Below are 24,256 nucleotides of genomic sequence, written 5' to 3'. Positions count from 1 at the left end.
AGGAAGAAGAGAAAGAAGAAGAAGAAGAAAGGAAGAAGAAGAAGGAAAGGAAAGGAGAAGAAGAAGTTGCAGGAGCAGTGGGCGTGAAGAAGAAGAAAATGAGAAGAAAAAGAAGAAAATAAAAGAAGAGGAAAAATATGAAAAATAAAGGGATTTTAGGATTTTTCGGTAAAGGAAGTGATCAGGTACGTGGGTAAAAAATTAATAGAAGCATGTTATGTTTAAATTATAAATTTTTCGCAATTAAAATTAATTAATTTGGGTCCCGGTTGTGTTATTTGCTAGGAAATGATTTAATTTGCCTCGGGAGCTTGAGAGAGGTCGAAATCAGCTAGTTTCAGGCAAGTTCCTAATCCTTTCCTCGTATTCCTTAATTCCCGTGAGAAACCTTGTGATTTCTCGTATTTTATATGCTCTCTTCATCTGTTTCGGTTCGTTTATTAATTATGGAATTTGGAGTCGTTTGATTTAAATTTAATTTATTAAGCTGGCTTCGAGGATTTTATTAGCGTGATTTGATTTAAAATAAATATGAGACTCGTTGAGATATTAATTGTGGTGCGCTTATATGGGATTTTAGACTGCTAAATTAATTATATTACACGGTAGATTTATTTAATTAAAGTCGCGATTTTATTTATTGCCAGCGAACGTTTTACTTCGCAGCGGGAGTGCAAGAAAGAGAAGAAACGGCCGTGTAAAGGTAAGCTCTTAACACTCTCTTCCTGATCTTTAATTCCCGTTAAAGACCCCATGATTTCCTGTATTTTATCACCTCCCTTACTTTAATTCGGCACCTTGCCTTATTGGTTGAACTATTATTCATTTGTTTTAATTTAAATTAAATATGAGGCTTCTATAATTTTATTTGTTGTGAGCCTACGAGGGTTTGTACCATCCCCACTCCTTTTGGGAATGATGCCGGACCCAGCTTGGGAACTAGGTTCCTAGACGTGCGGGTTTATTTACGATTTTATTGGGTTTACTTACAGTTTTTCTCAGATTTATTTATAGTTCGGTTAGAGCTATCGAGTAGTGGGGCAGGGGTCGGTTGTTGGTGACGTTGGGGTAGACTATGGTACGGCCCTGATGTGGACCGTCGGGTGGACACCCCTAGTCACTGGCCGTTGACCGGTGCCGGGCGCTGCTGACTAGCTCTGCCGGTATGTGATTTACTGCATGATTAGATATCTTGTATTACTGTTCATGATTTGATATGCACATGGGTACGGGATGCATGTTGGGATATTCATTTATTGAGTATGCTTGGACACGGACATTCTAGCTTGGTTAGGTTGCATCCAGCGCAGCATATGCATGGTGTGTGGTTTACTATGTGGGCAGAGCATGGCCTGATGCCTGGATGTATGGGCGCCTTGTATCACGTTGATGCTCACTACGCCATTGCATTTTTATGTGCATTGCATGGCTACTGGTAGTTATTAGTTCTCGGACGGGAGTACCGTTCTGAGGGAGCCTATGGCTCGGTTGTCGGGAGTACCGACGGGGACGGGCGACGGGAGTACCGGCTCGGGATCGCGCGCGCAGGTTTGTAGAGATATTTGTTGCCTTTCAGGGCAGCAACAGGTTGGTATGAAACTTGGGTGCCAAGTGTCTTATGTGGGCCCCAAGGACCGGTATGTGCTTTTATTTTATTATGCTCCACTATTGTATTGTAGCGTCTCATGGCTTGTGTGTACCTGGGGGTTTATTCTGGGGTGAGATTTCTGGTTTTGTGTAGCCTTCAACCTTTTTTTTCCTTATGCTTGCTGAGTCTCTCGACTCACTTTGCTTTCCATTATTCCAGGTAGTCGCAGCGTGGGCCATGGCAAGAGAGTCAGCTTTAGCGGCAGAGTCAGTGTGGTGTACAAGCAGTCTCGTCAATCTCTGTCAACTCTGATGGTTGTATAGGGTCTATTCTTTTATTTCTGACTGTGCCTGGTCATATCTCATGTCTCGTGTATGCCGGTACAAGAGTTTGTGTTTATTTATTTATCTTGTGACCGCTGTGTTAGCGGGATACCCGTAGTGCATGCATGTCTTGAGCTTTGCTTCCGCTGTTCTTATTTTTGTATATGCATGCCGGGGTGGTCTTTGTCTTGTGTCTCATTCTTTTCTCTTCCCGTAGGCGCTCCCGTTCGGGTAGTCCGGGTGGTCGAGGATATCCGGGTTGGGGTGCTTACAAAACATATTTCACACACACAAAATACATAAATACACACACACATAATATATATATATATACATATATACCTTTGAGGCAGCGGAGGCGATTCAACAAAGGCGGTGAGGAGGATGCGATGGAGCTGGAGACGGTGGCGACGGCGTTGAGGCAGGGATGAGACGGCGATAGAGCTTGAGGCGATAGCGGCGTAGAGGCAGCTTGAGGCGCCGATAGCTTTGAGCAGCGATGAGGCCACAATGGAGCTTCAGGCGGCGATGGCTTTGAGCAACGAGGAGCCTCGATGGAGCTTCAGGTGGCGGCAACAGATAACTTTGACTGGAGTATGAAAGGGGTTGGAGAGAGGGATAAGTGGGTGGGAGAGAGAGAGAGAGAGAAAGATAGAGAGGGGCTGGAGACGAGGATGGGTGGGTGGGAGGGAGAAAGAGAAAGAGAAAGTGAGGGGGAAAGAAAGAAGCAGTGAGTGAAAGAGTGGGAGAGAGGGAGAATGGAAGGCAATGGGTCTATGACACTACAAGAAAACAACAATTTAGAGACGGATTTTTTTTAGACGGATTCTGAGACGGAAAAAAATTAATTCGTCTAAAAAAAATTCGTCTCAAATTAGAATGGATTTAAAGATATATTAAAATCCGTCTCAAATTAGAGTTTTTCCGTCTCTAAATTAGAGTTTTTTTTGTCTCAAATTAGAGTTTTTCCATCTCAAATCTAATTTGAGATAGATTTTGATCTGTCTCTAAATTCGTCTCTAAGTAAAAATTATATAAAAAATATGTTAAGTAAAAAATAAAAAATAAATAAAAAAGCTACAAAACAAAAAAACTTCAAAATATATAAAAAAAATTTAAATATATATATTAAGATTAACAATATATTAAGTTAAAAAATTAAATATAAATAAAAAAATAAATAATTGATATAAATATATTAAGTTAAAATGAATCCAAAATATTAATTTATATTTATGTGAATAAAAAAATAAAAAATATATGAACTATGCAATAGTTAACTATCGGTAATATTTATTAAATGTAAAAAAAACTTACATTTTAATATTATAAAACTCAATAAATAAAGTAATTGTTTAAAAGATAATTTGTATATATTTTATATATAAAATAAATAATTTATCATTAATAATATTTAAACTTAAAACTATTTCTAACATAGATTTTTTAACGACCCTAAAGTGGGTCTAGGTGTTTGGATACTTGACGTCAGTGTAATAGCAATTAAAATGTAGGACTAAGTATTTTTTTTAAATACTTAATCTTAAATTTCCTTGGTGGCACGCAAATAATTTTAGATTACATAATTTTATTTTATGGTGCATGGAATCAGAAATTTAAGTGAAAGAGCCTCAATTAAATAGTTAATGAGATGTCTAACCCAAGTAGAAAAATAAAGCCTGGTGGGCTTGGAATATATGTATATGGGATACATGTGATTTGGGCTTGGGCCCATGGTGAGAAATAATTTGGAAATAATAGGCTTGATGGTGTAATAAGAAAATGGGGAAAGAAAATAAATTAAGTAGCATTTGTCAATCAAGCTCCTGGATATTTTTGTTTGTAATATGAAAAGAATGTTATTTTGGTAAATTCTGGAGCTGGTGTGCAGATCTGTACGCACTCCTTTTTCCTAGTAGCCTCCGTGCACAAATCTCCTATTTTAGTGCAATGTGTATCCCCATTTTTTGAATGCATTGTTCCATTGCTCCTTTAGTCCATCTCCGTGTTCTTCTTCTTCTTCACCTTCTCCATCCTATTCACTCACTTCTATTCACTGCTGCTGTTTACTTCCTGTGCATGGGTGGAACTTCTCTCTGATTTTTGCATTCTCAACAGGCAAGTTCTTCTGCACTTCCACGTTATCTTTCAGCGCGAGCTCTCTCTTAGATATATTCTATATTATAATGCAAGCTTCCTTGATTTGCAAACTGTTGCTTATTGTGTCACCTCGTTGTTAGTGTTTTCCACTGTATCTATTTTGTGTATAAATTCCCTAGTTGCTGTGAAGTCCATTTGATGTCTCAAGCGGGGTTTGATTTACCCTAATATTTGTTCAGTGAATGGCTTTTCTCCTTTGTTACAACGGAGTTTTGATTAGCTCGTTGCTCTCTGTTCAGACATTTATATATGTACATGTTGCATCATATTTGGAAGCTCTCACCCATAACTGAATGTTCCTTGTCCATCCAAATGCCTCTTATATATATATATATATATAAGTGTTGAGTCTGAATGTAAAATGCTAAGTCACCATTGAATGATTTCATTGAGGTATTTGGAGGTCTTGCGCAAACAGCAAAAGCCTCAACTGAAAATATATATTCTGTTCGTCTATATATGAGACCCGCTTATAAATACGCATATACATAAATGTGTAACGAGCTGTTACCCTTCACTGATTTGAAAAGCTTATTCGAGCCATGCCCTGCCTAGCTAATCCACCTTATTCATGCTTAAACAGTTGTTCGAATGCCCCTGTTCTGTTCTGGCCAACCCACATATATATACATATATACACGTTCAGCTTCGTTTTTATTCCAGCGAGCTCTTTCCTCCAGTTCTTTCTGCTAGCTCCCTCAGAGCTCTCTCCGTAAGCCTTAGCCGCGAGCTCTTTCCCGCGAGCTCATGGTGCGAGCTTGCCCCGCAAGCTCTTGCTCAACCCCCTTGACTGGGAGCTCGTTCAGCGAACTCCTGTGCACCTCCTAACCTCGAGCTCTCTCTCCATAAGCCGCTCATGACCTCAAGCTCGTCCTATAAGTCTTGATCGCAAGCTCTTCCGAGCTCTTTTTGTGAGCCCTTTCCAGCGAGCTCGTCCCATATGCCTTTGAATGGGAACTGTCTGCTCACACCCTATCTATTTATCTTTTCTTAACTTAAGTAAATGTTTAGTAAAATATAAATTAAAGAAAATGCAAACATTTACTTTAATACATAAATGTAAATAAGAAAGTACCCCTACTTGGATTCAATAAAAATATCAAAAAAATCAAAATCTATAACAATAAAAAGATAGAATTTTGATTTTAGTACAAACTCAGGAAATTGCAATTTTACCACCCTCGAAATACATAGCTTTTGTTTCTTGAAAAATTTATTAAAAATCATTTTTACAACAATGAATGTTGGTTATCAAAATAGTGGGAGTTAGTTTTTCAAAAGGAAGACATTTACAAAAAAATGTTCTAGTTGGTCCTTAGCCTTAGAAAAATTCTAGGTTTATTTCAACTAGCAATTTCAAAGCTAATTTTTGGAATTCACTTTAGGAGATTCTTTAAATGTCTTTGAAGCTCTTCATATATATATAAGAATGAAAATAATTTGATTCTCATTTGAGCAAACAACACTTGATATGAGTGAAAAACTATCCAGTATTGTATTGTGAGATGGGCATAAAATATATATATAAGTATGGCAACAACTTATGAGATGAAATTCATAATGTTTATATTTATGTGGCAGTGAATGCATGACACGTTTCATACACATTCAGTATAATCATATTATGAGGCATAGTATTATTTATTTTTGGGCACCTAATATTTTGCGCAGAGGGAAAGGCTACCCTAGAGCACCTGGCGCAGGACGAGGTGGTCATAGCCTGGCAAGTTGGCTCTATATTTATTATGAGGTTGTTTATGTGATACACTTTGGCATGTGTTGATTGATGGCTTGCGAGCTTATGAGATTTGATACTGATATTAAATCTATATGCACATCTGCATAATAGTACATGGTGGTATGATACATTTAACTTGGAATTGATCAAGTCTTAAATTGTAAAACTTGTATACATCAGTCGAGTCCTGGACTACTCTCTTTTGGTGTCACCTTATTTTTGGTTCATGATCATTATTTTTTTGTCCTAGAACTTGTTGAGCCTTGTGGCTCACTTGATTTTCTTTGCCATTCCAGGTAAAGGGAAAGCTATTATTAGGGGCGAGTCTAGTAGGACTAAGGCCTAAGGATAATGGTGTACGGGGACGCGTTCTAACTTGAAGATTCTGTTTAGCATTTTTGTGAGACTTGAGATGAAATGATTCTTATTTTGTTAGTTATCAATAGAGTCTCTTATCTATTTTGTATGGCCATTGAGCCCAAACTCTTGAGCTATTGGAAGTGTAATTGAACTTAAACTTAGTTTCCACTGCTAGTGAATGAAATGAGTTGTCTATTTATTTATGGTTTGTTCTATATCATCTTTGTGATGACCTCCTTTCGAATATCCTATGCTAGCGGGAATATTCGAGAGTGGGCCCTTACAGATTTAGTAGTTAATGATAATTTTTTTAAATTCTACATAAGTATTTATTTAGCATATATTAATTAATATTTGTCATTTCACTCAATAACTTTGAGTTTTGGCATAATTAATTAATCATTTGCTTAAAAATATGAAATACTAGTTTTTTGTAACCATAGTAATAAAACAATTCATAAGTTTGAATATGCTTGTTTATAAATATATTAATAAAATGATCCATAATCTTATAAAGATATTGTTTAATATAAAAGAATCAAACTTTATATTATTAAATAATATCAATATATCATTAATAGAATGTGTTGATAAAAATATTTGTTGCAACTTAAGATTAATCAACTAATGCATGACTTTAATGTTAAATTTTTACAAAAATTGTACTTGATTAATGTTTTATTTGTAATGAAATAAAACATAAACATTTAAGGTGTCAATTGATTGTATACTTGTCTTACTCAATTATATGATAGAATGACATTATTATATTAAATATAAATAGTATTCTTAAAGTAAAAAGATGAAACCAAGAAAAATAAATTTATTTTTTTCTCAAAATCCGTCTCAAAATTGAGATGGATTTAGAGAGGGAAAAGTAAGTCTCTAAATTCGTCTAAATTTTGAGACGAAAAAAAATCCGTCTCAATTTTGAGACGAAATTTTTTTAGTCTAAAAAATTTGTCTATAAATCTATTTCAAATTTGAGACAAAAAAAATCCGTCTAAAAAATCCATTTGAAAATCCGTTTCCAAATCCGTCTTAGTCAGAGACGAAAAAATTCCGTCTCAAAATCCTTCTCAAATTTTGTGATGGGCACTTTACCGACGGACCTAAATCTGTGTCAAACTGAAAATTCATCTCAAAATCCGTCACAAATATACTCTTTTCTTGTAATGTGAGAGAGAGAAAGAGAGAGGGAAAGTGATAGGCAATGAGTGAGGGAGTGATACAAAGAGAGAAAGACAGAGGGAGAGAGAGACAGACAGTGAGATGGTTGCGTTGTGGGCGGGAAAATTTTTAATATTAACCATCAAATATATCAGAAATTGATCTCAACCATTAAAATGTCTCTCTTTTGAGACATTTTCAAAAATCTTCTTATTTTATTATATAGATAATGGGCTACTAGCAGTAAAAATTTAAATATTTTCGCGTTTTTGCAATCTAATATAAACATTTCAATTTTGGTAATTGTATCCCAATTAACTCGATTGGGTGTAATTTTATTAAACACCTGAAATCAATTTAAGAAATCTGTGTCATTACTAATGTGATACATCACCTGTCATTAAAAAAAAATTGAGTGGACCCTACATGTATAGATGTAAAAGAATAAAAAATAAAATTATATGTATACAAAGATCGAGAAGGAAGGATAGATGGACGACGACGAATGAGGAGATCGAGACGACGGCGATGGCGCTAGGCTAGAGGTGATGGCGATCTGGAAACTAGCTCAATGAACCAAAACATAAACAAGAAAAAAGAAAAAACAAAATCTTGATAAATTATACTTTCGTTTTATTATTATTATAATTTTTTTGTCTTGTATTCGAGCAATTCTTAGTTTCAGTTTGAGACTACGCAATGAGCAGATTATGACTTCATTCATGGTTCATTTCAAATCAATAATAGATTAAATCCAGCTCTTCTGACTAACCTAACCAATATTAAACTGACTCCAAACCTCAGCAGACAGTGACCAGTAGTGTAAATAACATCAGTAAACAACGTAAATGCAAGAAACTCAAAATTTGAATACCAATGTAAATAATACCAAAACGCAGTGACGTAAAGAGGAGAGAATATGAAGAAGGAATACCGAAAGAGAAGAGAATAGAGAGAGGAACTCACGATGCTTCGAACGCAACAGCAACGCGACGCCGCTTCAGCGGACGAGCGAGATTAGTCGCAGTCGCCGACGAATAGATAGGTTGCCGACGAAGACGAACAGAGTTAAAGAGATTCGAGAGCGAGAGAGCAGAGACCGACGATCTGGTTTGGGGTTGTTAAAGAGATAGGTTACCGTCTGATTTGCTTTTTTGTACAAGAAAGAATAACTTAGAGATCTGATTAAAAGGAAATGTATTATTTGAATTTTAATAAAAAGAAAGAGACTATCGTAATTTTGGGGGAATGAAAGAAAATTTTTTTAACCATACAATTTTAAGGCTTCGTTTCAACATGAGCTTAGCTACGGGGTAAGTTTAATTATACAAAACATTTAATCAGTCTCCGAATGAGTACAAAAAAATAAAAAAATTATAGTATAAGTAAAGTTTTTGTGTTAACTTGATCGAAGATATAACCTCTTATCTATATAAATCAAAGTTAACAGGTGAAAGAGGATATATGTCTTTTGAATCATCTATTTTGAATTTTCAAGTAAAAACATTGAAAATGAGTTTAATACATTCTTGGATTTGGGAGAGACCTCGAGGGTCTATCAAGAGCACTCGGGAGGGGCCCAAGTGGGTCTTTTGGGGGTACCTGAGAGATTCCAAGAGACAATTTTATTAGAAATGTCTCCGGAACTTCAGTTTTTTTACTTACTTCTTCTTGGGTCAACTTATAGTGTTTTTACATTTTGCATTTTGTAAGGTTCTTTCATGCATTCTAACAAACATTTGGCATACAATAATTAGATCCTTATAAATTATACACGAATGCTTGTAATTTTGCACAAATGCTTGTAATTCTGTAAAGAATTGTCTAGATGATTAGATGCTTGCTTTAAAGAAAATCCATCTAAAAAAGAAAGAAATACACTATTCCACTCATATGGATGGACGGTGACGAAGGAGGAGATCAAGACAATGGTGAAGTCACTGGGCTAGAGGCGATGACCGATCTGGAAGCTGAAGGCGGCGATGGAGGCTGATCTGGAAGGAAGAGGGGAAAGCCCAACATTTGCCGTCTTTGCCTTGTTGCGTGACAGTCCGTCTTTCTTGTTTCTGATCTAGGTTTCCTCTTCCTCACTACCACCTCATAGAAACCAACCAACTGCCCTTTGCTCTTACCGGTCGATGCCGCCCTTTGCCGGTTGCCTTACCCTTGCCATCGGTCGCTTAAGCCTGCCCCATCAACCTCAATGATCAACCATCATGCTTCTAGATTCTAGATCAGCCTCCATCGCCACCTCCAGCTTCTAGATTGTTTGTCGCCTCTAGGCCAACACCATTGCCATTGCCATCCTCCTTTGTTGCTGTCGTCATCGTCGTCCATCCCTTGCCCTTCCTTTTCTTTGTATATTTATATATATATATAACATATCATTTTTTTTTACATATGTACATGTAGGGACCACTCAAATGTATTTTAATGACAGACATTAAATAAAATTGCGCATAATTGAGTCAATTGGGATATAATTGCTAAAATTGAATTGTTTGGATTAGATTGCAAAAATGAAAAAAAGTTTGAATTTTTGCTACTAAATCCATATTTTTGTCCTTAAAAAATCCTTCAAATAAATTTCTAAGTCACTGCAACTTAAGATATGAAAGTTAAAGTTGTCTATTTTTATTAAAATAAAATAACATGCTTTAAATGAGAATCGAATTCGTATAATGAGTTTGACATGTTTAATACACTTGATATCACTTAAATAAAGCCTGTACATCCTTCTAATAAGTCACATAAAGACATGTATAATATCTACTAAACATGACATGCCACAAAAAAATAGTGAAACTTCCAAAACCTACACTTTAAGGTCTTCATTCTGCTTCAAACAACTTGGCTCGCTTAGAATGTTTCAATATTCTAAGAGATGAATCCAAGTTAGAAGATGAGTCTTTTACGTAAGAAACTCTCAAAAATAGAACTTTATATAAAATACGTGTATAAAAGAAAATGTAAAGTTCTACTTCACTGTGTCATTGTCTCATGTAACGCCCCGTTTTCCCGGGCACGTTATAACTTGGGACAATTCCGAGACAATAATTTTTTTTTTTTATTTCAAACATTAAAGCTAGACCACACCATTCCTCGAATTCGTCCTAGAATTTTCATACATTTTATCTCGAAAGAGAATCATTATACACATCAAATGCAGAAGTAAAGATCGAAACCTGATATCTTAACATTGATCATAAATCAATTCTTACATCTTTATTAACCACAAGGATATACATCAACATTTCTCAAAACATTCAGAATTCAAAATAGTAGAATTTAAATACATGGGCTACATAACATACATTTCACTCTTCATGCACTCTGCTAAGTGCCATTTCATGCCTCATTTATTCTTGTATCTGCTACAATCTCCACCTGGAACATTTGAATATTCCAAGGGCAAAGCCCAAGTTAGATGATGAATCATTTAAGTAAGGGTACAGAAAACATATTTCGTGCATGAATGCAATGTCTTTCCTCGTAGGTGTCAACTGCACCCCTCATGCTACCTGCCATTTTTGCGGCCAATTCTTTCGAAACCGAGGTGTATGGATGCACTCTGGTAAAGTAGCGGTGCCAGTTCGTACTCCCTACGGCCTCAAATGCGAGTGATCAATGATATCAACGTGTATTCATACATTTCATAGTCATGTCATGTATGTAGTCTACGTGATGGATACATATCAGGGCATGTCAATATGATGAAAACATTTTCGAGGAACATAAACCACTTACAAACCAAACATTTTCCATAAAACTAACTTTAATTGGGGACTACCACTTACCTTCTCAAGCTTATCGGGCTACCTCGATATCCGTGCCTTGTCTCATACATCGCCTCAATTTGCGTGCCAACCTCAAAATTTGCACAAGTCACTTCAACTTAGACCTCAAAACATCCTAATCACCATAATTATTTAAATACACATTAAAACCTATTTTTCCATAATTTCTTGCATTTTCTTTAATTTTCTCTCTATTTCTTCCTATTTTCCCTCAATAAATCCAAACTAAATATTTCTAAAATATTTTCTCAAATATTTCATTATGAAAATTCATAAAATAATATTTCTGAATTTCTAAAATGTTCTAGGAAATTTTACTCACCTTAACTTAGCATCTCGAGCTTTTTCGGTATGCGTGCTAGATTCTCGAAACGCGTGTTCGAACCATTTTTCTTGCCAAAATCTCCGAAAAATTACTAAATCCCTAAATCCTATTCTTTCATGATTTTTCTAGCATTTTTCTATTTTTTTCTCCATTTTTTCTTTCTTTTTCTTTTTCTTTCTTTTCTTTTCCTTTTCTTCTTCCTCCCTCCTCCTTCTTCTTCCTTTGTTTCTTCCTCCAGCGCCTGCCTGCAACTGCCTCAGCCGCTGCCTCGGCTAGCCTCGCCATCACCGGACCCCATAGCCTCCGCCCGCACAGCCTCCCTGCGTCGCGACGGCTTGCTGGAGCACGCGGCCATGGCTGCCATGGCCGTAGCTTTTCTTCTTCTAGTCGCTTCCCGAGCTACCTCAGGCACCAACGAACCTTGATGCAGCTGCTTCGAGTGTTGGCTTCCCTCCGTTCGCCAACCAATTGCTTGAGAGCTTCAAGCTTGAGCTACCCTGGCCGCGGCTTGCGGCCATGGTTGCTGTTTGCCTCTTGCGGCTAGCTTTGGCCGCTCTCGCTGCTTCCTTGCGCCTCCCCGAACCTTTTCCATCTCTCTCTCTCAATCTCCCACTTGCTTGCTGCTCTTAATCGGCAAAATGAATTCCAATTTATAGCCACAGCGCCTTGGCCACCACTTCATTCGTATAAATATATATATATCACTGTTATAAGCTTGCCCCCCACGCACATCATTTAATCACAAATCTTACTCTAATCCCTCAAATCTCGCTGACATTCTCTTCCAATTTGCAGCAAAATCTCGGCCAAGAGATGGCCTCACACGCACACGCGCACAGCCATATATATATGTGTATATACTATATATTGTATATTACATTTAATATATATAAAAATTATGCATTAACCCCAAATTTTATCTTAAATTCATTAGAATAATTATCTAATTACAATAATATCCTCAAACACTGAATTAATTGACATTACGATACCGAAAACACAAAATTAATAACTTGAAGCCTAGTTAAAAAGGACGATTTCGCCCCAGTGTCCTTATCGAGCTGTTGTTTTATCCCAAAACAACTGCAGGGTTGCTCATTACGCAAAACCAGAGCCCCCTAGGGTTCTGTTGATTTTTTGGGAGTCTCCTACCATGATTCGATTTTACAGCCTAAATGGCAACTGTATTTTAGCTGTACCGAAAACTGTTCCCAATCCGATTTCTTTCGATACCATAAATCCTATCTTGGAACGCTCATCGAAAGCATATCATTTTCCTTAGACAATTTCACCTTGAGGCACTCCCTACAACCGATTCGGTACTTATAACTGCTATCAAGCCAATTTTTTCGATATTTTAAACTTATCGAAATTACGTGACATCCTCATACGAACATGGGGTATTACATCACATTAGGCTTAAGCCACGAAGAGCAAAATGGAATTGTCATATATGATCCCAGACACAAATTAAATGCCAAAATACAGTACATTTTCAAAACTAATTTCTCATACAACATGAAAAAGTCACAAAATAAGAGTTTGTGGGTAAGGAAAACTCACATTGAGATTTCTTTGAAGAAGATCTTGCTTGCTCCTCCTTATTTCCCAACTTTTCCTTGATCACCTTGGTGGAAATCTGGCCTAGGCCGGCCCGCTTCTCTCTCCGGCCAAATTCAGCCCGGCCCACCAAATGGGTGGGCCAAGCGAGAGGCGGGCCGGCCTAGCCTGGCCCGATCCGCCTATTTGCCATCTCTACTCTCGCCCTCGCCTCTTGCCCTCGCTCTCGTATCTTGCCCTGGCCTTCGCTCGAAATCGCTGCCTTGCTACCTCGCCCTCGCCTCTTGGTTGCTCGCTCTCACTCGTGGCTCGCCCTCGTCTCTCACTTGCTCGTTCTCGCTTGTGGCTCGCTGCCTAGCCCGCATATTTCGTTTGCAGCCCCTTGCCCTCTCCTTTGCCGAGGTTCTCTCGCTGTAGTTAAATTATTTCTTTTTATTTTTAAAATTTGTTTGTTACTTATGTTAAATTTAGTAAATTTGTAGTGTTTTCAGTATTAGTTTATTTTTTTTGTTTAACTTTTTTTTAGTTTTTTTTCTTTCTTTTTGCTTGCTTGCAACTTTGTCTTTCTAGTGAATTATTAGAAATGTTCCTTTCTTTCTTTTATATGTTTTTTTTTATTTTATGTTATTTTATTAAAAAATATTTATTGCATTGTTTGCTGCTCATATATTTTTTATGTATCTTTCTTTTTTTTTTTGTGTTATTTTGTTTATTTATATGTTTTGTTTGTTTTCAGTAGATTATTAGAAATGTTTGTTAGGAATGTAGTTTTATTCTTTTTTTTGGTTATATTAAAGTTTAAATATTTAAGTATTAATTTTTAATATTAATTAATTATCTTTTTTTTAATAATTTTATGTTTGTTAGGATTGTAGTGTTCTTTTTTTAATGCAGTGAAAATATTTTTTTATTTTTTAATTATTTTTAATTTTTTATGTGATTTAGCGACAGATATTTCGATCGCTAAATAATTTTTTAATTTTTTATTTTATATTAAAAAGTAAAAAATAAAAAAACATATTTTATAAAAAAATTTAAAAAATAGCGATTGAATATTCCGTCGCTAAAATAAATTTTTATTTTTATAATTTTTTTAAAAAAAATAGTGATAGAAATTTTTTTATCTCTAAATTTTAAAAAAATACATTTAGCAACAGAAAATTTCTGTCCCTGATCCGTCTCTAAATTAGTGACGGACCCATCACAAAAAAAATAGCGACGATGACTTTAGTGATAGAAAAAGTCCGTCGCTAAAATTTGAAATTCTAGTAGTGAAATATGTCACAAATGAATCCACACAACCAACCCTCCTAACGCAAGTTTGCATCGGGCAACATACTATTGCCTGACGTGAATAACATAACACCATGATCAAGATAATAATTAACTTAATTTATAGTAACTTCAACTAAACTCCATATCGTAATCCACCTTGATGTATTGCATCGTGTGTGTTTGGAGGTTGGATTTCCATAATCTTTAATTTTTGTGATAAGCTGTAATTTAATAGTGGTTAATTATATATGAATGAACTAATTGGAAGCTTTAAGTATCATATGAAAGGCTTTCTCAATGCAACAACTGAACTTGTGGGGATCCATGAAACCCTTCTCCATGCGCATGGCCACCCTTAGCTTCCCAACATAACTCATCATTGTTACTGCAATCGCCTGCAAATCAGAATCAGTCATGTGTTAGTAACTTTAATTATATATCAAATACATTATATATATATATATTTTTTTTGGTTAACGTGAGGTATTTGAGTTTTGTCAAACTAAAGCTCAGAAGTAGGTGAACTTTTTCTCTGCTACACCCATCAGATAAATTCAGATGCGATCATAGTCTATACATATTCAAAGTTGGATATCTGACATAATTCATTTGAGATTTGCCTTCTAGTCTTACTACTGTCTTCCAATTAAATGCTGCCTTACAACCAGGCCCAGCCCTGAGCCAGGGCGATCAGTGCAATCGCCCTGGGCCCATTATTCAGGGGGGCCCAAAATGATTTTAGTTAATATTATATTATATTATTATAATTATTAATTAATTTAATATTTTTTTTTAAAAAAAAACCCTGAACACCCAACCATATCGGGCGAACTTCAAGTCCGCTGAAAGCCAGCGGACATGAAGTTTGCTTAGTGCTGGCTTGAAGTTCGCCTTCAGCGGACTTGAAGGTGGACTTCAAAGTCCGCCCAACACTCAAGTCCGCTGAAGGCCAACAGACTTGAAGTCCATTTAGTGTTTTGGGGTCCTGAATAATATATTAAAATTTAATATATTGAAGTTTAAGTCTGCTGAAAGTCTAAAATATTTCTAAATTTTAATATATTGAAGTTTGAATCGAGACAATTTATTTGGTTTGAATGTTAAATTTTTAATTAATTTAGACAAGAAAAATTTTAATTGAAAAATAAGAGTGAATTTATCACTAAATTTAAATATATATAGGGGCCTAATTTTTATTTTTGCCCTGAGCCCTAAACAATTCAGGATCTGCGCTGCTTACAATAATAATTCTGCCTTTTAAATTATCGCGCTAATTCAAACTCCAATACTTTATATAAAATTTTAAGTGCTTTATCACTATGCTATGTCCGTGCGAACATGTTGTATTTTGAACTATAAAAGAGTGGAGAGTGGGGAGTGTGTACCTCTGGACTGCCGACCAAAGTGAAGTATAATCCTTTAATGGGGTGATCATCGAGCGCCATTTGTTCAATCGGTCCAATCAAATTGGACATTGCCATGCTAGAATTTTTCATCATTTTGTACATATATTGAGCTGCTACCCGTATGGCTGTATTTGGTTAAGGATTCAAATATGATATTAAGCTTAAAAAGGCAATTTGGTACCTATATATTATACCTGATGAATATCAAATTTAATAATTATTCTTTCCTATTTTCTTGTTATCAGTTGAGTATATAAATTTTCAAAATCATGTCAATTTAATATTTGCTATCATTAGACACTGATTGTTGTTAGTCTCCAATCCGTCAGTTAAATTACCAATTGACTTATGATGGGTATCAAATTTGTCTAATTTTTAAAAATTTAGGGCTGAACAATTTTTTTACTTTGTACAAAAATTTGCATTATTTAGGTCTCATTTTTACCATATTATTTTATTTTTTTCACAATTAACTAATGAAAACATGTGAAGTTTAAGTTATAAGACATCAAATTAAACCTAAATTTAGAGATGTTAATTTTATAGGCAATTTTGTCTATCTTATATCTATCAATGGATCGACTTTGAACCCAGATAAAATTCATATAATAGGGTATAAATCTAATATTAAACATGAATCCGATACCCAAAGTCAAATATGAATTCAATTACATATACATAAATGATTTAAATATAGATAATCGATCAAATAGATACTATAAAAAATTTAATATATAATATTAAAAATACGAAATATACTAAATATTATTTATTTAATTTATTATCTAATCTAGCTCATTTATGCTGTATGTAATTAGATCCAAATTCAAGTTTGGGTAATCAGATCTACATTTAATATCAAACTGATTTAAACAGGTTAAATTTAAATTCTGAGTTAGACCATTGAGAGACATAAAATACATAAGTTGCCTTTTAAATTGAATACCACTGGGATTAGGTTTAGTTTTATATCTTTGTAATTTAAATTTAATATATTTTTATTACTTAATTGCTAAAAAGAAGCAAAATACAAATTTGACACTAAATAATATAAATAAAAAATTTGGAATTTAATATTTAAACTTTTATTTTTTTCATTAAAAATGTTTTTTCTTTTTATATAAGATTCATTTAAGACATATTATTTTTAGCCTTGAAACAATCTGATTAATTAGTGATAAATATATCGTATTTTAAAATATTTTATTAATTGATAAAATTATTTTAAAGAAATAATAAACTAAAAAAATACATCTTATTTAAAATATATATATATATTTTTAATTAACATTGCCCGACAATTTATACTAGTCCACCGAAAATCAAAAGCATGTTCCCCCATGCTGCCCGCCGCAAAATCTTGAATGTGTCTGCGTTAAAAGTGTGCCCGTACCCGTATTTGTGAAGATCCAAGTGATTTAAATTATATTCTTAAAAAAGAGTGAAGTAAATCACAATAAAAATAATTGAATTGAATTAAAATTGTATACAAAAGTAATAAGTGACTCTAAATATAATATCATGTTTCTTTATATTATTTAACATGTGATTCTAATAATAATAAATTATCACTAAAAATACAATTAATGACACAGATAAATAGGATAGATTTATCAATTTTCTTTATTATATATAGTTATTATTATTATTGGAGACACATATTAAATGATTTAGAGATATATAATAAAATATCCAAACACAGAAGATGATTTATATTTTAATTATTTAATTATCTCAAATATAATATTTAAAAAGTATCTTCATATATACTTTTACTTTTAAAAATAATAAAAAAAAATATTATTACTCTACACGCAATCACAAAACTTCACGACGTGTGTGATTTTAAGTTTGAATCATAGATCCAGTTTTTTCTTAAAAGCAAATGCTCCTAGTAACAAAAAATTAATGGGAAATTTGATTTTAAGAAAATAATTACGAGCTTGTCATGCGAATGCGATCTAGGAAGGAAGGGTGAAGAGGACATACCTCTGGGCCCCTGAATTTTCTTAGCTTCTCCAATAGCCAAGCAGTGATGAAAATGGTGGCGGAGTTCCTCTTCCTCTTGATAATGCGATGAGTTTTGATGACACAGCTGGTGGGGTTGGATATCTCCAAGGAACTCAGCTTTGGAATGGCGACCTGTAAGAAGGTGCAGTGGTTGCCCCATGGCGTCTCAGCGTTCGGCTTCACCATCTCGCTCACCGTCTTGTAGTTGTAACTCACACCAACAGCCCTGGTGTTGAGCACCACCAGCGCCGTGGAGGCAGCGTTCCCTTGCTCCTGACTTTCTGCTTGCATGTACAGTCGAGTTCCTAGGAATACTGCTCCCACTATCTCATCGTTTATTGTCTGTCAATTGATTGAACAGTTAGTTTCGCAGAATTTTTATAAGAAAAGTGAATATTAGAGAAGTTTATGACTATTATATATGCTGGTTAGCGGCCACCAATTTTCAGCCCATCAAATTAATTTTTAATTAAAGAAATATTATATCGGTTTTTTTTTTTTTTTTTTGAAATTTGCTAAGGATGTTAATTGTTATTTACTATAAAATATTTATATAAGAACTTATAGAATATTATTATTATTATTATTATTTTGCTAAGTGTAGCATAGGTAGATATAATTTACATTACTATAAGAGTAAACAACATTAGTTCTTACCACTCCAAGCTTGGCTTTGATTTGTTTGATCTGATCAAGAGAAAACGTTAAAGTAGTTACTGTGATCGGCCGGAACTGAACATCTTCACCTGATCGGATTGGGGTCCGGCCATCTTCAACAAAATTACTCTTCATCAAACCGAACCCTAAATCCAGCACAGTATTGGCAAGCTTAGATAAAGCTCGAGGCACAACTTTGAAGACGCTTCTGATCTTCCCATCTTTTTGCTTTGAATTCGATCGAATAGAAGGGAAAGTTAAAGGAAGAGACGGATTGTCAGCTCTCTGCTAGCAAGAGAGAAGAGCTCCCATCAGAGAATAGCCATCGCCGAGCGAATGGTGAAGCTTGAACACCCAGTTCCCGGCGGCGTTGCTCGTGGCGTACTTGATGGTATGAACTTCCCATAACGGTCGGTTTGGTGGAATCTGCTCCAAGGATATCGTCGACAAGTAGTCGTCGAAGCAGCCGTCATAGAACTCCGGCGACATTCCGGCCGGAAAACGAGGCATCTTGACGTGGTCTTCCAGCTTCAATTCAACCCTCTTCCATTTTTTGGCGCCTTTCTTGTCGGCAACCTGATTTTGCATGAACACAGATTCACAAATGAACAGTAGAAATGCCATTGGGTGGTCGTAATTTGCACAGAGGAGTGAAAAAAGATGTTATATCAAATAAAGACTCCCTTTTAAAAGCGGCGTGTACGGTGATTGCAACTTTAGTTTTTATTTTATGATTCCTCTTAAATGAACATTTTTTATTTTTTGGTTAAGTAATAACCATAAATGAAGATAGTGAGTTTGGCCTAATCATAAAGTTAATTACTCTTACTCTGTTGTGAGGTGGTGATCCAAATTTAATTAAGTCAGTTAAGAATCTAATAATGCTTTGTAAAGCAAATGGGTTATTTTATTTCTATATTATATAATAGATATTGTTAGGCAATTCTAATCTTACTTTTAAGATATCTGATATCATTTGTATATATATCTATATAATAAAATAGAAAAAATAATATTTAAAATATATCAGAGATGCGTCTTAATTTTATAGCAGAGATGATTTTTGAATGTTTGTTAATGGTTGAGATCAAATATTCAACATATTTTTCCTCCCAAAAAACCATCAATCTCTCTCTCCCCTTCTCTCATTCTCTTTCTCACATGTCAACACACATATGCATATACACACACAGACCCACCCACGGACCCATCGGCCTCCCTCACTGTCTCTTTCTCTCTCTCCCTCTCTCTCACAAACCCATTCACCCACGCCATCGACAGCTGGTGCGATGGCGGTGGGAGGGGGGATGACGGGGGTGCTCGCAACGATGGTGGGGCGAGGAGAGGCGACAATTTGAGAGAGAGAGTGGTGGGTTTGAGAGAGAGAGTGTGGAAGCAGATGGAGGAGAAGGCCTAGCCTACTCGAAGGCGATTTTGAGGGCGGACATGAGGAGACGGGAGCCCGTTGGTGGTGTGGCAGTGCGACGGCAGCTCAGGCGATGATGAAAGGGCGAGCTCCACCGACTGGATGGATTTGGAGTAGGTGCTAGTGATTTTGCCATTGATGGAGCTTAGATTGACGGCTGTTGAGCAGAAGTAGACGTGGAAGCTTCTGTCTACGAGTTTCTTGGCCAATTCTAGGCAGGGCCGGCCCAAGGCCCGGTGGGGCCATAGGCAAAAATAATTTTTTTTTGGGAGGGTGAGGGCGCTGTATTTTTTGGAGGTCCCTAATTTTTTTTTTTTTTTTTAGGGGAGGTGGTTTGTTATCTCAAATTATTGCTGTATTTTACTCTGAATGTGTGGGGGGTTGTATTTTTTGGGGGCTCAAATTTTGGTTGCTGTATTTTACTTTGGGGGACTGTATTTTTTTGGGGTCCCAAATTTTGATTGCTATATTTTACTTTCGAGTAGGGGGCTGTATTTTTTTGGGGCCCCAAATTTTGGCTGCTGTATTTTACTTTTGAGAGGGTATATTTTTTGGGGGCCTCAAATTTGGCTGCTGTATTTTACTTTAGGGGTATATTTTCTGGGGGTTGTATTTTTTTTGAGAGCCGCAAATTTGACTGCTGTATTTTACTTTTGGGGTATATTTTTTGAGACTGTATTTTACTCTGGAAAGGGATGTATTTTCTTGGGAGCCCCAAACTTTTGGGGACCTAGACATAGGCCTTAGTGGCCTATGCCTTGGCCGGCCCTAATTCTAGGAAAGGGTTTACATGGCCATGGGCTAGCTATGGAAGCATTATGATCTTCATCTTCTCTCTTCTTTCTCTATTAATCACTCAATCGGAGATAATGATTATTATATAATATATATATATACATAGTAACGTTATATTTTGCTTTTGAAATCACAAAGTTACATCATTTGATGTTACATCATTCGATAAATCATTTCCATCTCTTTGGTTGCCAATTAAGAAATTATTTATTTGTATTACTTTAATACCAACAAAAAGCTGTGTAAATGGAATTAGACTTAATTCTATCGTTGGGTTAAGTTTCTTGGGTCTAATATTTTAGATTCGGTTGTCATTATTGTTTTGAAATTATTTTTAGTTTTAATTTTTTAAAATAGTAAAAATATGTTTAATTTTATATTTTTAAAAATAAAAAAAATTAAATTAACAAAAAATCTTTTTAGCTGTCTTCGTCACAAATATATTCAAAAATTTTAAAATAAAAAAAATGTTACAAAAAGAACATATTTTTAGTAATTTTAAAATAGGTATTTAAAATATAAAATTAAAAATAAATTTAAAAATTAAAACTGAAATCGGAAACAGGTTGATGTTTTGTAACTGATTTGGCCAATTGACAAACAATTCCGTGACCAAATGAAACTTGGCCAACCTAACGAATAATCAATCCCAGGAGAGTTCTCAGCAGCCATGAATATTTTTAAATAAAATATTTAAAGTTAGAAATATTAATATAAAGTAAAAACAATTAGATAAAATTACCTTAATCGATATTCAAAATTAAAAACATTACACTTATAATTTGTGTCTATTTACGTATACCTATTAATAAAATAAAATTATAATTATAATTTATGTCTATTGGACTATTGTAAAATAAAGAGTATCATAAACTATAATTTTTTTTTTAATTTTTCTTAAAGAGTATCATTCTAAATATTCTAATTTTAAAAATATTTAATACTTAATTTTTTAGTATTTTAAATATCAACTATGTAAGTTTTTGAAATATCATGTAAATTTTAAATAAAAAAATACTAACAGTGTAAGTTTTAATATATAAGAATTTGACATGGATGATTCAAATTCAAAAGAAATATAAATCTCTTTTTTAAATCACTGATGATCAAATACTATTTTTAGTGTAAAATTTTATTCAAATAATAATATCGAAATAGGAAACTTAATTCAAAATTTAATATTTTTATCTTTAGATGTTGAATCTTTGATACTTAAAGAAATATGAAATTGGTTAATCTATCATATTGAATTACTTAAAGATGCAAATATTTAAAAAGAATTCATTTATTTTTTTAATTATATTTTTATTTTTTTAATTATATTTTTTATTTTAGGTAAAATAATTTTTTTAAATTAAAATAATATAAAAATTAAAGAGTTCCTAACCACACATGATCAAGAAACCTAAGATTCGGGAACACAAGGGTTCCCGATCATTCACGGTCGGGAACCTAAAGTTCTCCGACCCCGAATTGGGGTTTCTCCCCTCTGTTGATGGTCGCGGCTGCGGCAGCCGACGACGATTAGTATGTATTATTTAATATTTAATTTTTAATTTAATTTATTTAGATTGTAGAGCACTTATTGATGTGCTTTATTATATAAATTTAATAATTTTTTTATTATAAAAAGCTTTAATAAATATACGATAATTTTAATTTTTTTTTTTGTTCAGTGTTTACAAATTTTTTTATACTTGCTTTTATATTTTGATTTTCAATATATTGGTGAACATTATAAATTTTATATGTTTGTTTATTATTTGAATTTTGTAGAGTGTTTAATACAAGTAAAATTGTTATAAATTTTTTATAAATTTTAATATAATATGTATATTATTATAATTATATTTTAATTTTAATATTATTTATACCGTGATATACGCTAGTATATATATATTAAGCCGCAGTTAAATTTTTTGTGTCTTGTTTTCTTTTTGATTTCTCATAGTAACTGTCTGCAATGATATATAAGTGCTATATATATATAGAGAGAGAGAGAGAGAGAGAGATCGTACCATGATGGAGGAAAAGCGGGGGTTGATGGGAAGGAAGACATGGTTGAGGAGAGAGAGAGTTTGGGAGTCATCAATGGGAATTTCGGATTCCAGAACAGCCAGGATGCAGAGGGACATGGCGGAGCTGCTGAAGTACTGCCCGCTTGGGCTCACCGGCGTCTCACACTCCATATGCATATATATCTCCGGCCTGTATCTAATAATGATCCGATGCTCTTCAGAGGCTCATCCGCCACCGCCTTCCGCGGTCGCTCTTCCTGCCCCTCCCCATGTATTTATACAAAAAAGTGGTGTCGTGGAGCCATTGATTTAACCAAGGTAGTACGTACCGAAGGATAACGAAAGGTTTCCATTACTAAACAGAATCGCTGAAAATATATTTTTTTTAAAATGGTAAAAAATAAAAATGCGGGGTAAATTTGTAATTTAAAAATATATATATTTTTTATAAATATAATTTTTTATATAAAAAATTAACTTTAAGATATTCATATGCCATATTCCAAACTGATATGCAATATTCTATTAACCTTAAGATACTCATATAATCATATGCCATATATATTCCTGTTAGGTTTATGTGTCTCAAATGGGTTACTTTATTTTATCCATGTGACATTTATATATGTATATAAATAAAGTGGGTTGGATATATAATATGATATGGGCCGATTTCATTCTAAGCCATTAATTGAAGCCCAAGTCCATGTTTATGTTAAGCCCATGATTTCTGTTTGTATCTATTGGCCTGTGTATATATATATGGCTGTTTTAGTGCAAATGAAAGGCAAGGGGCATGAAGGCAAATAGAAGGCACGAACAGAGGCAACGCGCAAGAACAGAACACGGAAGATCGAAGGCGCTCTTTGCGAATCAGAATGAAAAAGAAGGCAATGGCGGTTCTGATCTCGTTCCCGATAAGTGCATAATCACTTGAGTGGTTTGAGAGAGAGATTGGCGAGGTTTGAGTGCATGTGTTGCTCAGGTATTTTGGGCTTTGTACTCTGGTTTGTTTTGTCTTCTTGTGTTTGGTTTGGTTTCTGATTTGAGAGTGGCCGAGAGGATCTTGTGTGTGTATTGTGTAAATCCCTTGTTCATATAGTGGATTGACTAGAGGTGTAAGCTTCTACCGTGAGTAGGATTCGTTTGAATCCGAACACGTATATCTTATGTTTTGCGTGTGTGCGTTGTGCGGTTCATTTCTATTTCTTGGATTGACGCTGCTCTTGGCTTTGTGTTGGTGTGGTCGATTACAGAAAAATACAACAATTCCAAATTAGCCAAAATCAAAATTTCAGTTAAATGCAATATTATTGAAAAAATTTGATTAGTTTAAAATTAATTTAATTGTGATATAAATAGATTAGAAACAAAATACCACACAGATCAGCGAGCAACCAGAGTCCAAAGCTACGGATCAACGGTCGGCGACTAAGGAGCACTCGGAACAGCAACATGAGTGAGCAACGGAATTGGAACGACTGACAAATCGACGGTCGTCAATGCGTAAGTGGAAGCAAATTCGGAGAAACAAGGCAAAAGAAGAAGAATAAAGAAAAAAGAAGAAAAAAAGAGAAGGAAAATAGGGGTCCGATCGGCTTCACGATCCGTGCGATGTGAGTAGTGTTGCTGAAAACGTGTTTCCGGT

General features: G+C 34.6%; 1 pseudogene; it reads right to left on the bottom strand.

Moving 5' to 3' along the window:
- Positions 1–14,553: 14,553 nt before the first annotated feature.
- On the bottom strand, positions 14,554–22,819 carry LOC127791639 (wax ester synthase/diacylglycerol acyltransferase 7-like; annotated as a pseudogene).
- Positions 22,820–24,256: the final 1,437 nt, after the last annotated feature.

The sequence above is a fragment of the Diospyros lotus genome, chromosome 15 (assembly GCF_014633365.1).
Source record: "Diospyros lotus cultivar Yz01 chromosome 15, ASM1463336v1, whole genome shotgun sequence".
NCBI lineage: Eukaryota > Viridiplantae > Streptophyta > Magnoliopsida > Ericales > Ebenaceae > Diospyros > Diospyros lotus.
The sequence above is the reverse complement of the archived record's forward strand: the minus strand, read 5'-3'. Positions and strand labels throughout refer to the sequence as shown.